At 38.1% G+C, this 9,452-nt stretch overlaps 1 long non-coding RNA gene across 2 annotated transcripts; it reads right to left on the bottom strand.

Moving 5' to 3' along the window:
• Positions 1-6,820: 6,820 nt before the first annotated feature.
• On the bottom strand, positions 6,821-9,251 carry LOC135536049 (uncharacterized). 2 transcript variants are annotated; one of them, XR_010454934.1, is made up of 3 exons: positions 8,585-9,251; positions 8,380-8,458; positions 6,821-7,011 (listed from the first exon to the last, which is right to left on the bottom strand). It is a non-coding gene; the product is annotated as an uncharacterized LOC135536049 (long non-coding RNA). The 2 variants fall into 2 exon arrangements; XR_010454933.1 differs by lacking the exon at positions 8,585-9,251 and having other exon boundaries at positions 8,380-8,578.
• Between the last annotated feature and the right edge of the window lie 201 nt (positions 9,252-9,452).

Below are 9,452 nucleotides of genomic sequence, written 5' to 3'. Positions count from 1 at the left end.
GTTTCTGCAGGCGGCCTGCAGCACAAGATTTCGCTTTACGCGGATGATGTCTTGCTCTACATATCCAACCCTGAGAAATCCCTCCCTCTCATTTTAGACACAATTGCTCAGTATGGCAAGTTTTCAGGTTATAAGATCAATTTGAACAAATCCACTGTCTGCCCTCTCAATATTACACTCACCAGCTCTATGAAGACACTATGTCCTTTCCAATGGAAAACACAGGGGTTTCAATACCTCGGGATCTTCATACCAGATCTGAATAGCCTTTTTAAGGAAAATTATCTTCCACTCCTGGATCGAATCAAGAACGATCTCCAAACCTGGATCTCCCTCCCAATTAGCTTAGTATGAAGAATTAATGTCATCCGTATGAACGTCCTCCCTAGACTGAACTACTTATTTCAGATGCTCCCATGCTATCTCCCAGTTTCCTTCTTCAAAACAACTAACCAAAGCATCACCAAATTTATATGGTGCAATAAAAAACCTAGGATCAAGTTTTCCACTCTATCGAAACCTGAATCTAAGGGTGGTCTTGCCCTTCCCTCCCTTCAATTGTACTACTGGTCTGCCCAAATCCGCAACATGCTGACATGGATCACAAACAGACAAGAGTCAACGTGGATTCAGATAGAAGCCCAATCCTGTGGTTCATTGCCCTTAAGCTCAATTATATTCATTAATAACTTTAGTGAAGTGGGCAACATAGCCAAAACCTTTGTGATTTACAGCACCCTACTAGCGTGGAGGGACTGGAAGAAATACCTGGGCATTTCCTCCCAAATATGTTCTCACTCGCCTATAGTAGGCAACCCAGACTTGCCAAAAGCCCTGAGGGATGCCAACTTTAATCTTTGGCATACTCTAGGAATCAGGACCTTTTCAGACCTCTTTCATCAGAAAACCACTACACTGAAATCCTTTCAAGAGCTCTGCAGTGAATTCGATGTGCCAAGATCCAATTTTTTTTTAAATATCTTCAAATTAAACATGTCATTTCCTCATTTACCTCCAAGAGGAGGTTTTGAACTCAGTTGAATGAAGTTGAAACCCTTCTTGTCACAGCACAATCCATTAAAGGCAAAATATCTTACATCTATAGACTCCTTTCTGAGAAAGGAGGCTCCTCCTTTACTCCTCCATTACATACATTTTTGTGTGAAATCATAAAAATCTGCCATTTCAATGAAAATACAGTACTGCGTTCAAAAAACCCATCTCGTAGAATTTGATTGGAGAGTAGAAAGGTTCATGTTCCCTTATGGCTGCGATCCCCGTACAGGGACCAACATCAGGGGAAATTTCAGTGACAACTAAAAATACAACTTCGTAACATTAAACATTCTTGAAAATGCAAGTGTTGTACACCCTTCAAAAGATTAGAATCTTGGTAATCAAACTACGTTTTCCAATTTAAAATAGCTATTACAGAGAACAAATCCCATGCTTTTGTTTGAGGTTAACATTTTGTGTAAAGATTTATAGGGTAAAAATGCAAGCTTGTATAAATTAGTAACACACACTGTCCGCATTAGGGAAATTTGCGCAATATACAATTTACTATGGCAAAGAAATTCAACATGTCAATTTAAGATGATTGTATTTGTTGCCTACTCACAAAGTATTACCAAAGACTTATTACTTTGTTTGTTTGTCACCCGAAAATTCAGTCTCAGCCAATGATTGTTAATATCCTCAATTCCTTACCTGACCCTTACAGACACAGATGCCTGACCTGAAGACATTCAAACAGCACTTTGAGAGCAAGCATCCCAAGTCCCCAATGCCACCAGAGCTGGTTGATGTTGAGACTTAAAACGATGACACACACAATGGACCTACAGCTGGGGTAAGATGCAGTATACAGTGGGAAGAAAAAGTAAGTGAACCCTTTGGAAATACCTGGATTTCTTTTTTTTAAAAAAAAACAGTTTTTATAGTTTTTATTGTAGGAACACAAAGAAAGTACAAATAAAGCCAAATAAAAGAACAACAACAAAAAAAGATCTGGCAGTTACAGTGCACTTCATACCTTCATCATCATACCATCATATTAGTTACATTGACATCTTTGAATTAGACCTTTTCCAAGTACGAAACCCATTTTTCCCAGTATTCTTGACTTAAAGCAAAGGTCATCTCCTGTTGAGTTCTTCTAAATGTCAATCCATTGTGTCACTAGGGTCTTTTTGTAGCCATTTCCTAGTGATAGCCTTTTTACTTCCAGTACAATGTCTATCCATTGTGTCACTGTACAAAGAAATGAATGTTTGTTCTATGTCAAATCCCATTATTTTTCCAATGTAGATCTTATTTCTCCCCAGTAAGTTTTGATTGCGGGGCAAGTCCAAAAGATATGAGAGTGGTCCGCCCTCAATAGACCGCATTCTCTCAACAAGTGTTGTGAGCCAGTCTGTTTTGATTTCAGTTTAGGTGTTATGAAGATACGTAGTTCTTCCAACAGAATTCTCTTCATGACCTTGAGTTGGTGGAGCTTTTTGAGTCTCTAATATATTCAAGTCATCAGGTCACCCATGTACAAAGAAATCAATGTTTGTTCTATGTCAAATCCCATTATTTTTCCAATGTTAGATCTTATTTCTCCCCAGTATAGTTTGTAGAATGTTTCTTTGAGGATTGAATACCCAAGTAGAGATTTTAAATAGTTTTTTTGTTACTCCCCAAGTTGTATGCGTCAGTGAATACTTGGATTCATTTTGGAGGTGCTCGAGGGTCAGTCACTTTCATCTCCCTTACGAAATAGTGTCGTACTTGTAGGTATCTGTAAAAATCTTGTTTATCCAAGCCATGTTTTTTACTTAGGTCCTGGAAGTTATCTAGGTTCCCATTCCTTATAATTGTACTGAATGATGTGATGCCTTTCTGCGTCCATTGTTTAAACCTGCTGTCCTGAGTTGCAGGGATGAAGCTGGGGTCGTATGCGGGCCAACTCAGCAGTTTGATCTCTGTCTAAATTATTTTGCTTAACTACCCTAAACCATGTCTTCAGAGAGAAATTAATCCAGTGATTTTGTCTATTGTATATTTCTTTTAAAATATCCTTATTTCCCAAAACTGACTGTATGGGTATCTCTGTCAGCGTAGTCTCGATGTCTTTCCATTTGGATTCCTATTCTGAATTGCACCAACACACCAGGGGTCTCAATTGGGCTGACACATAAATCTTTTAGGTTTGGTAAGGCCATACCCCCACAGTTTTTGGTAACTGTAATGTTGTATATCTTGTTCTTGGTCTCTTACTGCTCCAGATGAACCTTGATATCCGTTTATCCCATTCCCTCAACTGTTTAGGTGGGATTTCTATGGGCAGTGATTGGAACAAATACAGTAACCTCGGCAGGATGTTCATTTTGATTGTTTCAATTCTACTACTAAGATCTAAGGGAAGTGAATTCCACCTTTCTAGGTCATCATATATTTTCTTGTTGATGTGATCGTAATTCATGCAATAAAGGTTGGGTATATCTTTTGGTAAATTTACTCCCAGATATTTAATGGATGAAGAGGTCCAGGTGAAGTTATACCTACTCTTCAGCACTTTCTGTGGGGTATAAGTATATACTAGGGCTTGGGTCTTGTGTACGTTAAGCACATACCCTGAATATGTTCCAAATGTTTGTAAAACATCCATCAATCTAGGTACACTTGAGCCTGGGTCTTTAAGGAATAACAGAACGTCATCAGCATACATGCATATCTTATGTTCACTGCCTCTTATTATTCCCTCTAAGGTTGGGTCCTGTTTTATTGCCTGTGCTAATGGTTCGAGGTACAAGGAGAAGAGCGTGGGTGATAGATTACAGCCTTGTCTTGCCCCTCGCTCTAATTTTATCGTTCGTGTCAAATGTCCATTTATCTTTATTCTAGCGGTCGGACATGAATACAGTATTTTGATGCACTGTATCACTTCTTTGTTGAAACCAAATCTTTCCATAACTTGGAATAGGTAATCCCATCCCACTGAATCAAATGCTTTTTCTGCATCTAGGCTGATTAATATTGCACTTGTCTTATTCTGAGTAATGTGGTCCATGACATGTAGTATTCTCCTTATATTGTCCTGTGTCTGCCTATTTTGTATGAAACCAGTTTGATCTCTGTCAATCAATTCTGGGATTATGTTCTCCATTCTTTTGTCTATTATTGATGCATATAGTTTATAATCTGTGTTAAGAATTGCGATAGGTCTATATGAACTGCATTCTTTCTTATCTTTACCCTCTTTTGGGATTACCGATATGATGGCCTCTCTCCATGAGGGTGGGAGACCTCCCTCCCTCAGAGTCCAGTTAAAACAGGCCTTAAGTAGAGGTGCTAATTGTTCTCTGAAGGTCTTGAACCATTCTGAAGGGAAGCCATCAGTGCCTGGAGACTTGTTGGCTTTATGCTGAGATATTGCGTTATTAATTTCTTCGGTGGATATTTCTGATATAATTTTGCTCTGTCCCAATTTAGGGGAGATCGAGTGAGTTCAAAAAGTGCTCTATTGTCTGTGCATCTGCCTTCTCTGGTTGCTTGTACAGATTTTTGCAATATGATTCAAATGCATTCTGCATTTCATCTAATTTGCATGTGATCTTTTTTGTTTTGGGGTCTTTTATTTTGAAAATGGTATTCTGTGCTTGTTGTTTCCTGAGTCTCCATGCTAGTAATTTGGTTGCCTTTGAGCCTGCTTCATAATATCGTTGTTTTAGGAACCTAAGCTTTTTCTCTACTTCCTCTCTATGAATATGGTCAATTTCCTGTTTTACCTTTTGAATCAAAACTTTATATTTCTTGAGGAAAGAGCATTGTTTGTGTGAGCCAAACTTTTTTTATATTATATATTTATTTTATGGCAGGGAAATTCGCAATGACACTTAATGTTAGCTTGATGGCTATTCGTTTTTACCAATTTATGGTACAATGTTATTTGTAATTGTATACATATATATATATATAATTTAGGTCAACCACTTGCGTGGTGCAAAGGACTGTTTTTATTTGCAACTAGTAAGATTTTTGATTTTATTGATTTTATTAGGATCTCTTTTAGTCCCCATTTGGACTAATCTTCCAAGAGTCCTTAACATTAAAATACAATTTATAATACAAACACACTTTCACATATAACACACTATTACAAACATACATAATACACTAGCATAATAACCCAATAAATATTCAATATTGATTCTTCATCGACTATAGTCCCACAACATTTCTATATACTATATTTAAATTGTTTTTAAATAATGTTTAAACTTTTATATATTGAAAGGTTTCTAGTTTGCTCAGTTAATTTATTCCATTTCTTTATTGCTCTAAATCGAAATGTTATTTTTGTGAGACCCTGATTCATGTGAACGTATACAAGTTTAATATTCTTCATATAGTCACCGTGATAGTAAATGTCCATTTCTGTTTTTTCTATTAATGCCAGGCGAATCCGTAATATTTTTAAGAGACCGGAATGAGGTTTCTAAAGCAGTGTCCTGTATTGAAGACTTTTCCTTAGTTTGGGGTTGGAAAATGAATACCAGTAAGTCAGTCTTATTTCCACTCAAGGATTGTGTTTTACAGGAAGTACAGTGGGGCAAAAAAGTAATTAGTCAGCCACCAATTGTGCAAGTTCTCCAACTGAAAAAGATGAGAGGCCTGTATTTTTCAACATAGGTACACTTCAACTATGACAGACAAAATTATGAAATTTACAGGCCTCTCTCATCTTTTTAAGTGGGAGAACTTGCACAATTGGTGGCTGACTAAATACTTGTTTGCCCCACGGTATATGGTGTCCCATCTAAAGATAAGGTTACTTATCTTGAAATTGTTATATGCAAGGATGAAAAACAAAGGAGTGAATTGAACTTTAACTCCATTGAGAAAACAAAGAACAAATTGAACCTCTTGTTGATGAGAGATATTTCGTTATACTTATTATTATCAAAGCTGAAGGGTTATCCAGATGTCTCTTATCACTTGACTTACCCCCTAAAATTGTAAAGGACTTAGATAAGATTATTTATAGTTTTATTTGATGTGATATCCACAAAAATGATGTGGATATATTGAAGCAACATCTCAAAACATCAGTCAGGAAGTTAAGGCTTGGTCGCAAGTGGGTCTTCCAAATGGACAATAACCCCAGGTATACTACCAAAGTTGTGGAGAAATGACTTAAGGACAACAAAGTCAAGGTATTGGAGTGGCCATCACAAAGCCCTGATCTCAATCCTATAGAAAATTTGTGGGCAGAAACTGAAAAGGTGTGTGTGAGCAAGGAGGTCTACAAACCTGACTCAGTTACACCAGCTCTGTCAGGAGGAATGGGCCAAAATTCAGTCAACGTATTGTGGGAAGCTTGTGGAAGTCCACCCGAAACATTTGACCCAAGTTAAACAATTTAAAGGCAATGCTACCAAATACTAATTGAGTGTATGTAAACTTCTGACCCACTGGGAATGTGATGAAAGAAATAAAAGCTGAAATAAATCATTCTCTCTACTATTATTGTAACATTTCACATTCTTAAAATAAAGTGATGATTCTAACTGACTGAAGACAGGGATTTTTTTACTAGGATTAAATGTCAGGAATTGTGAAAAACTGAGTTTAAATGTATTTGGTTAAGGTGTATGTAAACATCAGACTTCAACTGTACCAAGAAGTGCACACTATTCTTATTTTTTTTATGTATCTTAAAAGTAAAAGTAATATAGTCAACTATACAACTTCTACTACTACTACTACTACTACCCTTTATATCATCCAATAATATATAATGAAAAACACTCAACATGAAGAATTAATACAATTATGTTAATTTCAAATATTTATTTTGAAATATAGATTAGGTGCTCTTCTTTTTATAGCAGGAAGTAAAGGGACTGGACAAGGCTTTGCCTATAGCTGAAAACATCCTGGAAATGAGCGAACGCTTCCTTGGTTTCTTCTTGGTGGAGCATACACTCTCTGTTCGGCAGGATTCTTGATCATTGACAATTGCTGAAAAAAAAATGTAAATATAACATTTTCTTTAACTGACCCTAGTTGGTGTGAAGAATTACTATTGCATTATTATTATTTAAATTGTAATATTCTACATTATTTACAAATGTAGGGAGGCAGGTAGCCTAGCAGTCTCAATCCGCCTATTTAACGCAGAAGTGTTACATAGGCCCCCCCCAGGGCTTAGACTGTTTAGTGCCAAAAAGAAGGTGATAAAAACATTTAAAATGATATATATACATATGAATATAAATATATATTTGTCAACTTTCTTATATCTCTCAGATTTAGGACAGACACTTCAGTTCCATGTAGTGAATCTGTTATTCAATGCGTTTGTATGGGCAAATAGCAGTAAGGCCGATACAAACTCCTCGGCCCAGACAGGGCTTAGACTCTTGTGGGTTAAAAAGCATGATCATTACAAAGGTGCAACTCGTGCTGGGGTCAATAAAAGGCCACGCTAAAATGTGCAGTTTTGTCACACCACACAATGCCACAGATGTCTCAGAGACAGAGACTGAGAAAAATAGGAGCAAGGAAAAACGCTGGTTGACTTGTTTTGAGGGAGCGTGCAATTGGCATGCTGACTGCAGGAATGTCTACCAGAGCTGTGGCCAGAGAATTTAATGTTTATTTCTTTACCATAAGCCGCCTTCAATGTCATTTTAGAGAATTTGGCAGTATGTCCAACCGGCCTCACAACCACAGACCAAGTATATGGCGTCATGTTGGCTGTAGGGTTATGGTGTGTGCAGGCATAATCTACGGACAACGAACACAATTGCATTTTATCAATGGCAATTTGAATGCACAGAGATACCATCACGAGATCCTTAGGCCCATTGTCGTGCCATTCATCCACCGCCATCACCTCATGTTTCAGCATGATAATGCATGGCCCCATGTCGAAAGGCCTGCATACTCACCAGACATGTCACCCATTTAGCATGTTTGTGATGCTCTGGATTGACGTGTTCAACAGCGTGTTCCAGTTCCCACCAATATTCAACAACTTCGCACAGCTATTGAAGAGGAGTGGGACAACATTCCTCAATCAATTCCACAATCAACAGCCTGATCAACTCTATGCGAAGGAGAAGTGACACGCTGCATGAGGCAAATGGTGATCACACCAGATACTGACTGGTTTTCTGATCCACACCCCTACCTTTTTTTAAAGTTATCTGTGATGAACAGATGCATATCTGTATTCCCAGTCATGTGAAATCCATAGATAAGGGTCTAGAGCGTATTTCAATTGACTGCTTTCCATATATGAACTGAAACTCAATAAAATCTTTGAAATTGTTGCATGTTGCGTTTATATTTTTGTTCAGTACACATTTGAGTGTATTGACTTACCTGTTTCACTGACGGCAGGGGTCTGGTTCTGGGAAGGTGTTGGAGTGCAGTGGTTCTTCTTGTTGTCCTTCTTTGTACACTGGGTAACAAACAGTCATTTATACAGTAGGAGAAATTGCACACAAAGGGTATCAGTGTTTACCATCATACTGTACGTAATGAATAAAAATAATCTTTATAATTTGTATTTTGATGACATATGTACCTTTGGGTTGAGTCCACAGAGAGCGCTGAATCTTCCTCTCTTCTTTTCCTTTCTACCAGTTGTTGGAAGCCCAGAATTACATACCTCGTCACTGCCAAGTGCATTGTGTGATGACAACTGGGTCATGGAGGGAGGTGAAGAGCTAGCCTCATCGCATTTAGCTAGTAGTTCCCTAGTTAATGATTTGACCAGGGCATCGTCAAATGCATAATCCGTTGACTTCATTGCAACCTGGAGCATCTTCTCTGACCCGAATTCTTGAAGAAGCCCCATGTAGACAGCCTTGAAAATCTTTTTGATTTTCAGATTCTGGGGATAGGCTTGAGTTTGTTCAGGGCCTGAGGTGCCACAGAACTCAGACAGAATCCTCTTTGTGAGAACTCTTGATGTTTCACCAATGTCGGAGGATTCCAGTAATGTGATAGGGGTGATCATTGACAGCAATCTAACAATCAGTAAAAGTACCAAAGAGGTGTAGTCATTGCTAGTGGAGTCAAATAATGCATGTGTATCAGAGTCCATGGCTGATGTAGTTGATGGATGCACAGAGGCACTAGACATCTCCAGATCTTTGTTGTCCATCTTGGATTCCACCTCTCCTAAAACTTGAATATCCACAGTTCCACCATTGTGTGTGCTGCTGCCAGACAGAGAGGGTTTAGGAAATGATTTGGCAGACTGACGGCTAGTGGTCATGAGAGCCGGTCTGTCAGAGTCAAGTGTTCCAGCATCAGTTGGGGACAACCCATTGATTATGTTCATCAACTCTGATAATTCTTCTGATGAATTGGAGGCCACAGAACAGGTATCCATGACCTGATTGACCATTATATTGGTGAAAAGGCTCTTTGTGTCACAGTAAACCTGT

The sequence above is a fragment of the Oncorhynchus masou genome, unplaced genomic scaffold (genome assembly GCF_036934945.1).
Source record: "Oncorhynchus masou masou isolate Uvic2021 unplaced genomic scaffold, UVic_Omas_1.1 unplaced_scaffold_5505, whole genome shotgun sequence".
Lineage (NCBI taxonomy): Eukaryota > Metazoa > Chordata > Actinopteri > Salmoniformes > Salmonidae > Oncorhynchus > Oncorhynchus masou.
The sequence above is the reverse complement of the archived record's forward strand: the minus strand, read 5'-3'. Positions and strand labels throughout refer to the sequence as shown.